Source organism: Salvelinus sp. IW2-2015, linkage group LG4q.1:29 (genome assembly GCF_002910315.2).
Source record: "Salvelinus sp. IW2-2015 linkage group LG4q.1:29, ASM291031v2, whole genome shotgun sequence".
NCBI lineage: Eukaryota > Metazoa > Chordata > Actinopteri > Salmoniformes > Salmonidae > Salvelinus > Salvelinus sp. IW2-2015.
In genome coordinates this window covers 43,310,519-43,325,141 of record NC_036842.1, presented here as the reverse complement: position 1 = coordinate 43,325,141, position 14,623 = coordinate 43,310,519, and positions in this window count along the sequence as shown.

The window sequence follows — 14,623 nt, the reverse complement described above, 5'->3', positions numbered from 1 at the left end:
CCCGAGAAGCCGGTGTTTGTTACAACGGGTTACCAAAATATTCAAATAATGATTGACTTATTTTTATTAAAAACGTTATTTTGATAAATGTGTTTATACTATTTCATCCTTTTAGTACAGAAAAAAAATCTAGGGTTGCTACCAAAGCCGGCTGGTCGTTCGTTTTATTGGTTTGGTTGCCAGAGACGCGACCCAGTTGTTCAGTCTTTTTGTTCTGTATCTATGGACGCGACCCAGTCGTTCGTTCTAAATGTTCCATAGCCATACTGGCTGGCAACGTTCTTACCCCTTGCTTGCTAGCTAGCCAACTACAGCTAACTTACGGTCACGTCAAACAGTGCAGACAGAATAACATTTGTTTAAGCTGTTTTCTAGTGACATTTATTTGTATACATCCATAACAATGAGCTAATGAGGCGTGATTTCACCTGGTATAGAAATGTGCTCTCTCGTTAGGACGCTGTTGTTCAGAGGAGCTAGCCAACAACACAGCTAACACAATAACTTCAAACTGAAGCTGGAAAGACTGCAAACTACCTGCACTTCATTTCGTTTTACCTTTTTTTAATTGACATTTATTCGTATATATCAATAAAAATGATGCCAGCTGATTCATGATTTCGACTGGCTGAGAAACGCTGCCTCTCTCTCTCTCGATTGATTCCCGACCCCTTCACATTCATTAACGGAGATCGAATTTGAATAGTGAAACAATGTTTCAAATGTCAGAGAGACAGACAGTAAGGTTTATACAAATCTCCGCTGTTGAAAACTAAATGTTGGTCTGAAAGAAATGTGAGATAATGTCTAGATGCGTGGAGATCAAGTTTGTAACTTCCCTGCCTAGGCTGATGAGACAGTAGATTGCGCAGTCAGATGGAACAGAGTAAATAGGCATTTTAATGTCATAGATTTAGACAGTGGTAACTTGTGGAATAGACACCGGCTGGAATGCACTTTTAACCAATCAGTATTAAGGATTATTAAGGATTAAGGATTATACCCACCTGATTATTATTTTCCTCTCTTGTCAAACTCTTCAGTCTTTCCACAGGTTTGACCCTTTATGGCCAAGGATCATACTTGTTTTGGTGGATGAACATACAGTGTCTTCGGAAAGTATTCAGACCCTTTGACTTTTTCCACATTTTGTTACTTTACAACCTTATTCTAAAATCGATTCAATCGTTTTCCCCCCTCATCAATCTACACACCATATCCCATAATGACAAAGCAAAAACAGGTTTTTAGATTTTTTTTAAATATCACATTTACATAAGTATTCAGACCCTTTTCTCAGTACTTTGTTGAAGCACCTTTGTCAGCGATTACAGCATTGAGTCTTCTTGGGTATGACGCTACAAGCTTGGCACACCTGTATTTGAGGAATGTCTCCTATTCTTCTCTGCAGATCTTCTCAAGCTCTGTCAGGTTGGATGGGGAGCGTTGCTGCACAGCTATTGCGGGTGTAGTGAAATGCTTGTGTTCCTGTTGGAGCTAAGAACACAAGCTATTCGCTACACCCACAATAACATCTGCTAAATATGTGTATGTGATCAATACAATTTGATTTGATTTGATTTTCAGGTATCTCCAAGAGATGTTCGATTGGGTTCAAGTCCGGGCTCTAGCTGGCCCACTCAAGGACATTCAGAGACTTGGCCTGAAGCCAATCCTGCGTTGTCTTGGCTGTGTGCTTAAGGTCGTTGTCCTGCTGGAAGGTGAACCTTCGCCCCAGTCTGAGGTCCTGAGCGCTCTGGAGCATGTTTTCATCAAGGATCTCTCTGTACTTTGCTCCGTTCATCTTTGCCAAACTCCTGTCATGTGCCTTTTACTGAGGAATGGCTTCCGTCTGGCGACTCTACCATAAAGGCCTGATTGGTGGGGGGCTGCAGAGATGGTTGTAGGTTCTCTCATCTCCACAAAGGAACTCTAGAGCTCTTTCAGAGTGACCATCGGGTTCTTGGTCACCTCCCTGACCAAGGCCCTACTCCCCCGATTGCTCAGTTTGGCCGGGCAGCCAGCGCTAGGAAGAGTCTTGGTGGTTCCAAACTTCTTCCATTTAAGAATGATGGAGGCCACTGTGTTCTTGGGGAAATTCAATGCTGCAGAAATGTTTTGGTAACTTTCCCCAGATCTGTGCCTCGACACAATACTGTCTCGGAGCTCTATAGACAATTCCTTCGACCTCATGGCTTGGTTTCTGCTCTGACATGCTCTGTCAACCGTGGGACCTTATATAGACAGGTGTCTACCTATCCAGATCATGTCCAATCAATTTCATTTACCACAGGTGGACTCCAATCAAGTTGTAGAAATATCTCAAGGATGCACCTGTTTCCATTTCGAGTTTCATAGCAAAGGGTCTGAATACTCATGTAAATAAGGTATTTCTGATGTTTTTTAAAATTATAAATGTGCAAACATTTCAAAAAAACTGTTTTCGATTTGTCATTATAGGGTATTGTTTGTAGATTGTTTTATCCATTTTAAAATAAGGCTGTAACTTCAAGTGGTCTGAATCATTTCCGAAGGCACTGTAAGTTCCTTTTCAGAAGTTCTCCTGAAAAGAGCAGGGCCCGGTTTCACAAAAGCATCTTAAAGCTAAGTTCATCGTTAGAACATTTGTAGGAGCCTCGTTAAATCTCTGTTTCCCAAAACAATCTTTGCTAAAGTTGCACTTGAAAACGCCTGTATTTACCGGCTGCCTCAGACCACTTGTAAAACAGCTAAGTGCGTCATTAGATGCTATTTTGACCTTCCGCGTCACTTTATACACGGAAGATCTCTGCTAAACACAGAATCAAGATGTTTATCTGTCTCTCTGTGACCTCCAAAATTTCAAAATGAATTTGACTATAAACACAAAGTTGCCAATGTTTTTGAAATTGTTACAAACCGAGGATAAAAAATATGCTTCAAATGAAGACTGAGATGACTGCATTATCAGATAAATACAGTATTGGCTACATGCCTATATCTTTCAGTCATATTGAAATCAATTTCATGTTAACTCAATCGAGTTCAATTTTGCTAATTGTAGGCTACTGTCTGTAATTTTTGCCTCAATATATTTCATGATATGTAACAACGTGTGCGCAATGATGTGACAAATCTTAATTTAGTGCATTTTTACAAGGTAATTATAGGCTAGACCTAATTTATAACCATTAGAATCAGATGATGTGACAAATCTTAATTTAGTGCATTTTTATAAGGTAATTATAGGGTAGGCCTAGTGAATAAGCATTAGAATCCGATGATGTGACAAATCTTAATTTAGGGCATTTTTATAAGGTAATTATAGGGTGGGCCTAATGAATAAGCATTAGAATAAGCCGCCTCAGTATTTGCAGCCATATGTGATAATATCTCTCTAGAAGCTCATCCGTCCCCAGTATTGCAGAATAATTATAATGTTAAGGAAAGATTTGAATGGAGTAGGTTGATTCGAGAGTAGGGCTTCTTTTCTTTCGATCCTATCAGTATCGACACATTCCTCGACGACGCACATATGCCGTGTGGGTACACTAAATGACTTTCAAAATCATAACATCGCTGAGCCTCTCACCTTAAACGACCATCTTTCCTGTAGTTTTTTTTGTTTAGCCAATGTAGTGGTGCGCACACTAAATTATGTTTCATAGACAGGGGTCACACACAACAAGATTCTTCAGCTGGTTGTGAGGTTTCTCTATACCACGCTGTCTCGCAAAAACAATTATGTGATGATGTGATTAGATTGTTAACGTAGCTAGAACGAGCTGTGGCTCAAAGCAGCCTCATAAACATTTTCAGTCAGACATTCACGCTTGCCGTAGGCCTACAGAGTTGAAATATCTAGCCGATACATTTTGAATTGAATAACATTGCTTGTGAACGTCAGAGCTAAAAGGCAAAAAGGCTGCTTAACAGCTTCTACCCCCAAGCCATGCTGAAGACTGTTGAACAGTTAATCAAATGGCTACCCAGGCTATTTGCCTTAACCCTCTTATTTTGTTCGTATTTATTCTTATTTTTGGCACTGACTCTCTTGCTCAGGATCGATGTACACTCACTGGACTCTACCCACACATTCTACACTGGCATTCTAACACCCACACACACAAAACACACACATGCACATGGATGCCACACACACACACACACACACACACATTCCTTCACTTCACAATCTATGCATAGTCACTCTACCCCTACCTACATGTACATATTACCTCAATTACCTTGACTAACCCGTACCCCTGCACATTTACTCAGTACCGGTACCCCTTGTTTATTGCCTCGTTATTGTTATTTAATTGCGTTACTCTTTTTTCTTTCATTTATTTAGCAAATTTTTCATACTTAAAAAAAAAACTTGCTTTGTTGGTTAAGGGCTCAAAAGTACGCATTTCACAGTAAGGTCTACCACCTTTTGTATTTGGCGCATGTGACAAATATAATTTTATTTGATCCGATCTGAGAGCTCTAACGATTTGTCCCTTTGGCAAATACAAACGCATATTAGTAGTAGTCATCACTCCTGCTACAGAGTCTACACCGATGATCGTATCTACACATTCTGTGTGATGCGATACGTCCTAATCTTTGGCTTCTTCTCTGGCAAGCTCTCACTGGATATCGCTTTTCACCATTCTCAAAACGTGTCCTTACACATCTCACAGTACAAGAGCATTGCAGATGTTGTGCTGTCAAAGARGGGATTGGTAGCCCTCAGATTGCGTCTTGGACCTGCTCACATTAAACGAGCATCGTGATGGACGTGTGTCCCCCAAGTAGGCAACGACATGGGGATTTTGTCTCCGGTCACAAAAACTTGTCTGGGACAGCTAAAGCGGGGCCAAAATCATGTAGTGTACACCGGCTTTAACGAACATTCTCTCTGCATGGTGTTTTGGGAAACGCACGCTACATTCGGCCGTTGTTGGAATGAAGCATCTTTAAAATACTCTTAAGCCAAAATTCTAGCGGTAAACAGGGCCAAGGCTGGTCCTTGTGGTCACCTACTGTATCTGAGAAGGCCAGGAACTGTATGTYTTATGGACTCTCAAACCATTCCAGAGTGGATCAACTCCATTTGATTTAGGCTTAAAAGGCTAAGGATGATTTTTAGGCGGGTCATTGAAGGTACAGCTAAAACAATAAACTGGTGTATTTCATTTGACTTTTCCGAAGTTATCCAGCCTCTAAGCCTCCTTCAGTGCTGCTMTCTATATGTGGATCATGTCATTTGGAACATGCTGGCTGTGTAAATACACCCTTGACTACAGAGGGCTGCCCAAGCAGACCACTACAGAGGGAGGAGCAGTCTGCTATCAAGAGGCCTACAGTACCATTACCTGGACCGAGCATGCCCCCTCAATGATCACTCTGCCTATTGAATTAATGATAGGAGCMTCTAAAGGAACCTTCAGAAGTCCATGTCAGAAGAACTGACTTTTTCCTTCAATTAAGTTATATTTTTAAACTTAACTCAAAACTCCACCTAATTTACACGATAGTTTGATCTATGGAACAGCCGCATGTCAAAGTCAAGWCCAGGGCAATGCTTTGAGTTTATGATGCAAAGTCCACATGCTGTTGCTGTTTCCGTTCAAAACGTAAGTTTAGTAGCCTTGTCGGTCATATTCATAGAATTCTAATTCTTTTTCTTTTGTCACATTCATTCATGGGCTGATTTGACCATATAATTACATGTAGGACCACGACTCCCAATGTGTCATGATTTCCCCCCCCAAATCTCACTCTGTTGAAGGTCTGTAGACATGTCTCTGTCCATCCAACATGATACAGAGGTAAAACCGAAGTACAGTAAACACTCGAGCCTAGCTCTTTCCTTTTTAGATCCTCTATCCATCCCTCCAGCAGCCCCTCCCGCCCTCCCACCCTTTAGCAGTTCTGTTATATTAGTGGCCTCTCCAGTACCGGCTTCGATATGTATATTCATCCAAATCACAGGCCACGCTGCCAACTTTCTATTTTCTCCCAGGGTCAAAGTAGTTGCAGATGTGAGTCTCCCAGAGAATTAAAGGCTAGGCCGGGCTCCACGATTTGAAAACAGTGAGGGAGTGGCCCTTCCCTTCTGGGATCTGTGTGCTGGTGTTCTGGTCAGAGGAGTAGGCTAGCAGTACTTTAGTTGGTGCCTGGAGAGCAGAGGCAAAAAACATACACACACACAGACCACAAGTCACATGAGTAGGGTGTATCCCACCGCTTGGGCAAGGCGCACAGCAGCAAGCTGTGTCTGAGGGCAACAGCTGTAACATCTGTAGCAGTTCTTTTTACAGTGTCTGAAGTAGAAATTYGGTAAATAGTAAACACTTGGTAACTATTTGAATTGAAATGGTAATTACTGTTTGTGTTGATTTCAAAGTTCCAAATCTCAAACTGGAAATGAAGCTGAATTTCTGAGAGCGTCCCATTAATTTCATTCATTCATGGGGCGGCTGGGTAGCCTAGTGGTTAGAGCGTTGGGCTAGTAACAGAAAGGTTGGAAGTTCAAATCCCCGAGCTGACAAGGTACAAATCTGTCGTTCTGCCCCTGAACACTGTTACTAGGCCGTCATTTGAAAATAAGAATMTGTTCTTAACTGACTTGCCTAGTTAAGTGAAAATACAGTATACAGAATTTCAAAGGAACAGTATCCKTTCCAAAAATGAATTTGAATGCTGCAAACTTCCTGCAAATGAAATAGTGTGRCACAAAATGTTGCCAAATGTTTGCCACAAGTGGTGAATCTGCAGCAAACCTTTGGCAACAATAATATTTATTGACACTAGAGGCAAACAATTAGCAAGAGGTTTTTTTCTGGCAGGCTATTCTCTCAGGATTCAACAAACCTGTGGCAACAAGTTCCAAGACCAGTAACTGTTGATGACCAATCAGGGGGTTTAGAAACATCTGTTGGAAAATGGAAACCAAGCTATCTAGCTAGCTACCTACCAAAGTTGTCCGGTGAGTGTCTAACTTATTAATTAAACTTCCTAATAAACATTTTATTAGCTAAATGATGCCTAGTTAGCAATGTCATGTATTATAGGATAGAGTGAAACACCTTTTGTTGATACCAGTTTCAATCTGTAGGGCCACTGACTGACTGGCTAGTGCTTAGCTAGCTAACGTTAGCTATCATATTTTTGCACAATTCAACTGATAGCTAGCTAACTAATGATTTGCCTAAACACCTATATTTTTAGGTGAATACGTTGCTGTCTTTTAATACCAATATGAATATCAATATACTAGTGTCACCGTTCAGTAGCATGTTAGCTAGCACAACAGTGAAGGTAGCAACAATATGAGTTGATTTGACATCAAAGAAGCTCCGCAGGGTCTCTCTAAAAATCGCGGAGGGGGACGCGAATGCTACTGAATGATAGTGAAATGGCATTAAAACACTATAAAGAGTTTATATAATGTCTCATTATATACCTACTTGAAGGTTTGTGTCGAATTTGGATAGAGGTTTTAGGGCGGCGCTAAAGTTATCTTCACAGCTAAACTGCGGCTGTCATGGCTTTTGAGGGTCATGATGGCTCACAGTGATGACGCAAAAAATGTACTACTGWTTGAATTAACTATTGATGAACTCACGAGAAATTAACTTTAGACTCACTATTGATAATGTCTTGAATAAATACCGTTAAATATATGAGTTACACAGGGTAGGGAACTTTATTTTCAGAGGGGATGGATGTGATTCTGTACAAAGAGAGAGATGAAGGAATAAAATGTTACTTTAGATAGTGTTTATGAACAAAGCATGAGAATGATTAAAATGGCGCCGGAAGAAATGGCAGCAGTTTTATGGGCGCCCAACCAATTGTGGTATTATGTGTTTTTTTTCTCGCATTATTTGTATTTGTATTTTGTACATAATGTTTCTGCAACCATATCTTACGGCAAAAAAGAGCTTCTGGATATCAGGACAGCGATCACTCACCTCGGATTAGACAAAGATTTTCTCTACAACAAGGAGGACGCACAGGACATTCGCCAAACACCCGACAGGGCCGACATCCCCGTTATTTGCAAGAGGAAGCGACGCAGGTACAGAGGACAAAGAGCCGGATGCCTCGTCAGGACCCAGAGAAGGCTAGTGGGAAAGCTGCCGTTACCGTCAATACTACTCGCRAACGTGCAATCATTGGACAATAAATTAGARGAGGTACGATCACGAATATCCTACCAACGGGACATCAAAAACTGTAATATCCTATGTTTCACGGAATCGTGGCTGAATGACGACATGGATATTCAGCTAGAGGGATATACGCTGCACCGGCAGGATAGAACAGCACACTCCGGTAAGACGAGAGGGGGCGGTCTGTGCATATTTGTAAACAACAGCTGGTGCACGAAATCTAAGGAAGTCTTTAGATTTTGCTCACCCGAAGTAGAGTATATTGTGATTAATTTCAGGCCACTACTTGGCTAGAGTGTTTTCAGCTATACTTTTCGTGGTTGTTTATTTACCACCACAAACAGATGCTGGCACTAAGACCGCACTCAGTCAGCTGTATAAGGAAATAAGCAAACAGGAAACCACTCACCCAGAGGCGGCGCTCCTAGTGGCCGGAGACTTTAATGCATGGAAACTTAAATSAGTTCTACCAAATTTCTATGAACATTTTAAACGTGCAACCAGAGGGGAAAAAATTCAAGATCACCTGTACTCCACACACGGAGATGCGTACAAAGCTCTCCCTCGGCCCCCTTTTGGTAAAACCGACCACAACTCTATCCTCCTGATTCCTGCTTATAAGCGAAAATTAAAGCAGGAAGCACCAGTGACTCGGTCTATAAAAAAGTGGTCAGATGAAGCAGATGCTAAACTACAGGACTGTTTTGCTTTGACAGACTGGAACATGTTCCGGGATTCTTCCGATGGCATTGAGGAGTACACCTCATCAGTCACTGGCTTTATCAATAAGTGCATCGAGGACGTRGTCCCCACAGTGACTGTACGTACATACCCCAACCAGAAGCCATGGATACAGGCAACATTCGCACTGAGCTAAAGGGTAGAGCTGCCGCTTTCAAGGTGCGGGACTCTAACCCGGAAGCTTACAAGAAATCCTGCGATGCCCTGCGACGGACCATCAAACAGGCAAAGCGTCAATACAGGGCTAAYATTGAATCATACTACACCGGCTCCGACGCTCGTCTTATGTGGCAGGGCTTGCAAACTATTACAGACTACAAAGGGAAGCACAGCCGCGAGCTGCCCAGTGACACGAGCCTACCAGACGAGCTAAATCCCTCCTATGCTCGCTTCGACGCAAGCAACACTGAAGCATTCTGTACCTTACGGACTCTGCCCTGGATTACCGACCTCTGACCTGTTGTTTGCCTGCCCCCTGTTTTGTAAATAAACTTCTGTGATTCAAACTGTCTGCTTCTGGGTCTTATTCTGAGTTCTGATTGTATGAACTGGCCATGACTGACCCAGCAGACTCGGACCAGTTCCACAATGCCGTCTCCTCCCAAGGAGCCACCATTGGGAGACACGAGTAGTTACTTCGTGGTCTTATGGAAGGATCCCAGACCTTGGCAGAATGCCATGACCGTGCCTTGAATACATTGCTGGAGCAATTCCGCGGATTGTCTCTAAGGCAGCCAGCCAGGACAATAACCTCCCAGCCCCTCAATAACCCCGCTGTCAGCAACGCGTCTCTCCAGGCCACCCCGGCTTCCCGAGAACCCTGCTTACCTCCTCRGGAATGCTTTTATGGAGAGTCAGGAACCTGTGGGGAATTTCTCTCCCAATGTTCATCTTCGAGGTGCAGCCCTRGTCCTTTCACTTGGACCTCTCGAAGATGGCATACCTCATAACACTGATGTACGGGAGGGCCCTCGCCTGGGCTATGGCGGTGTGGGAACAACAATCTGCCGTGTGCTTCAGTCTGGAGGAGTTTGTGGCTGAGGTGAAAAAGGTTTTCGATTCTCCGTTGTCCGGGAAAGAGTCTGCCCAGAAGTTACACTTGCTTCGACAAGACTGTGTGACAGGCTATGCTGTTGATTTGACATGTTGATCCGGTTCGTGTTCGTCTATCTTGACAACATTCTCGCCTTTTCCCGCTCGGCTCAAGAACACATTCTCCACGTCCAACAAGTCCTCCAGCATCTCCTGGAGAACCAGCTTTTTGTGAAAGCAGAAAAATGTAAATCCCATTTCTCCACCATTTCCTTCCTTGGATACATCYTCGCTGCTGGTAATGTGCAGATGGATCCTGGAAAGGTGAGAGAGGTGGTGGATTGGCCCCAACCAACYTCCAGAGTACAGCTGCAACGGTTCCTGGGATTTGCCAATTTCTATCGGCAATTTATCTGGGGTTACAGCACCCTGACTTCCCCCCTTTCAGCACTCAACTCTCCCAAGYTCCCACTCATGTGATCCCTAGCTGCTGACCGGGCGTTCCTGGACCTTAAACATCGCTTCAGCACAGCTCCCATATTGATCCATCAGGACCCGTCCCGTCAGTTCATGGTGGAGGTGGACACTTCGGACGTCGGAGTGAGGGCTGTCCTGTCCCAGCGTTCTGCCCTGGACCTTAAGCTGCCTCCCTGCGCCTTCTTGTGGGAAATGGAGAACTACTCTTGATGAAGATGGAGGAGTGGAGGCAAAGGTTAGAGGGGGCYGAACATCCATTCATTGCGTGGACAGATCACAAGATGCTGGAATATCTCCGCACCGCCAAGCGTCTCAACTCCAGTCAAGCTCGATGGGCCCTGCATTTCAATCGGTTCAACTTTACCATCTCCTACTGTCCGGGATCCAATAATGTTAAGCCTGATGCGCTTTCACGCTGCTATAGCCCCACTGCTACACCCTTGGACCCCGTGACCATCCTTCCGGGGGGACAGTAGGAGAGGCCTGGCTAACAGGATGTTTGTCCCAGATGCTGCCCGCTCCTCGGTCCTGGAATGGGCTCGTTCCTCGAGGCTGGTCTGTCACCCTGGCTCCCGTCGGACCCTGGCTTTTGTTCGACAACGCTTTTGGTGGCCCACCATGGTCTCTGACTTCTCCGCGTCCGTCGCTGCCTGCACTGTCTGTGCTCAGAATAAGACTCCTCAGCAAGCTCTGGCTGGCCTCCTTCAACCACTTACTGTCCCTCACTGGCCCTGGTCACATATATCGCTGGAATTTGTCACTGGTCTCACTCCGTCTGATGGAGGTGGACAGGTTTCAAAGCCGCCCATTTCATTCCCCTCCCCAAGTTACCCTCAGCCAAGGAGACYGCCCAMCTCATGGTACAGCACGTGTTCCGATCCATGGACTTCCGGTGCACATGGTCTACGACCGTGGTCCTCAGTTCTCGTCCCGGTGGTTCTGGAAGGCATTCTGCACACTCATTGGGTCGTCGGCCAGCCTGTCATCCGGGATTCACCCCCAGTCTAACGGCCAGTCAGAGTGAGCCAACCAGGACCTGGAGACGACTCTTTGTTGCCTCGTCTCCACCAACCCCACAACCTTGAGCCAGCAACTTGTGTGGGTGGCATACGCCCGCAACACCCTCCCCTGCTCAGCCACTGGTCTCTCGCCTTTCGAGTGTTCAAGAGGTCAGCATACCCTCGGCCCAGATGTTCATCACTTGGGATCCCACTTGGGATCTGCCCCTCCGGGTGGAGTCCCACAAACMTTCCTCCCGTTTAATCGGCCCTTTCCCCATCTCTAAGATTCTTAGCCCCTCTGTTGTTCATCTTCTGATGCCCRGCACCCTCCATATACATCCCACTTTCCATGTATCTATAATTAATCCTCTGTCTCACAGCCCTTTGTCTCCTGTTTCCAGGCCCACCCCTCTCCCCTGATTTGCCTCAAAAATAACGCRTTGTATTCAGGACATAAAGTTAATTTATTTGCCACATTTTTTGCATGTTTTAGAATATTTGTATTCTGTACAGGCCTTCATCTTTTCACTGTCATTTAGGTTAGTATTGTGGAGTAACTACAATGTTGTTGATCCATCCTCTGTTTTCTCCTATCACATCCATTAAACTCTGTAACTGTTTTAAAGTCACCATTGATGGTGAAATCCCTGAGCGGTTTCCTTCCTCTCCGGCAACTGAGTTAGGAAGGACACCTGTATCTTTGTAGTGACTGGTTGTATTGATACACCATCRAAAGTGTAATGAATAATTTCACCATGCTCAAAGGGATATTCATTGTCTGCATTTAAATAATTTTTTACCCATCTCTCAATAGGTGCKCTTCTTTGCGAGGCATTGGAAAACCTCCCTGGCCTTTGTGGTTGAATCTGRGTRTGAAATTCACTGCTCGACTGTGGGACCTTGCAAGATAATTGTATGTTTGAGAGGAGGTAGGGACTCAAAAATGATTGCACACAGAGTGAGTCCATGCAACTTATTATSTGACTTGTTAAGCACATTTTTAATCTTGAACTTATTTAGGCTTGCCATAACAAAGGGATTGAATACTTATTGACTTACTTATTCATTTTTTATTAATTACACAACATCTCAATTGTATACATTTTAAATTCAGGCTGTAACACCACAAAATGTGGAAATACTGTGTGAATGTGAGTGTGAATACTTTCTGAAGGCACTGTACAGTATATGTGTGTAGATGTGTACATAATAATGTGTGTGTGGGAGGGTGATGGGTGGATCATAAAAAATACAAATTACTCACAGCAGCAGATGTAAGTATGCATTTGGGAGGATATTTCTTTGAAGAGTCGTACATGGAGACATACAGCCATGCCTTCTCATACAACCTAAATTACTGGGGACTGTACAACCTACAGTAGTCTAACCCTCCCTCTTCATAATTTGCGTTGGTGCTGGGCTAGTGAGAAGATTTGTACTCCCAGGATTACGCCTGCCAGAAACGGATTGAAAAACACTTAAAACACCTAGTAATAGCCGTATCCCTTTTCCTGCAGTCAAATGACTAAATCGCCCCCTCTAGTAGCCTCATGGTTGTAACCTTATTCATATTTTTCATAATTTCATAATTAATAAACCCTTTATTAACCATGTGTGTGAGGTGTATGCTTTTGTTTCAAAGTAGATTTGTTTAAGACTACATTTACATTTTGGTCATTTAGCAGACGCTCTCATCCAGAGTGACTTACAATAGTGAGTGCATACATTTTCAGACTTTCTTCCCCCATACTGGTCCCCCATGGGAATACAAACCCACAACCCCGGTGTTGCAAGTGTCATGCTCTACCAACTGAGCCACAAGAGCCTACCAAGAAACACTCTGTGTGACCCTTATTTAGCCCACTGCAGTAAAATGTTTTAAGGCCCTATACGTCTCTGCACTACCTTGCAAAACCTGCACACGCAAGCATCCATTTCTCACCTGCTACAGGTGTGCACTGATCACATGTCAGTTTAGTTTTTGTGTTCAGGCTCCAACCAACTGCTGGAGGCGCTGGAAGCCAACATGATTGTAAGCCAACATGATTGTTTCTTGCTTGAGCTTTGTTTTGTCTCCCCCGAGTGGTGGCTGTATGTATTGCATTAGTATGATTATTCATGTTTTTGTGGCAATGTTTTTTATTGTACAAATGATGGCACAAATCGGACACAGTCACAAAATATCACCCCCACATCTCTCTACGTCCAACCCATGACAACCCTTCCCATTAAATATTTGGGGGAAAGAGAACAGGCTAGACATGCATCATACACATTCAATTAACAGTGAATTATTGTAATTATTTGATTAAATTATAAAAACTAGTCTAATAATAATCTTCTTCCTTGTAGGGCATGTCATACACCAATACCTCTCCACTGGTTTTCCCCACACTTGCTAAAGAGGTGAGGCATTGCAAACATGTTTCAGGGTTGAGTGCTGTACCATGTACAGTGTACCAGTGTTCAGGTCATTTGCATGCCATGCCTAACATCCACTGTTGTGTTTTCAGTGTATGCTGGATACCAATCCCATTCGTGTGGCAGCGCCAGCCAACAACGGGGACAGTTATGTGTTGGACATGACCACGTCTGCAGTGGCACCGGGCAAGGTAAACTGGACTAGACTGACTGGCTGTTCACATTCATCATGTGTCACTGTTAATCTGTTTAGCCCGAATGGAAGTCAGAGATAGCCATTGATATAATGGCAAAGATAGCCTATTATATTGACAAGATAGTCAAGTGACTGCTCTAACAATGGAAATACATATCCTCAAAGATGGAAGGCAGGTGGAAGGAGGTGAGATCAGGTGGGACCATTCTAGCCAATGAGAGGGCAGATACGTGATTGAACAACAGGCCATAGAGATAGATAGAGGACACATCTTTGTATCTGTACCATTATAGCGTCTTTGATAGCCGACGCATCTCCATTTTAAAGTAGTCAATTTTCTTCTTCATTGGTTGATTGCTTCCAACTCAAAGCAATCCCCACCCAGTTGACTACTTTAAAATGGTGGAAGCCCTCAATGGCAATGTCCATGCTAAAACGGGTTATATCCTTGATGAGTCCTCTATCTATCTTTATGACAACAGGCACAACTTCGATATTTGTTTGTATTCTTTTTGTTGTTGTATTGTTTCTATATCATTGTATTTAAAATGTGTGTGACTGTCCTTATATGTATCAGTGTTTTGTTACTTGTCATGTTTTGTGTTTTT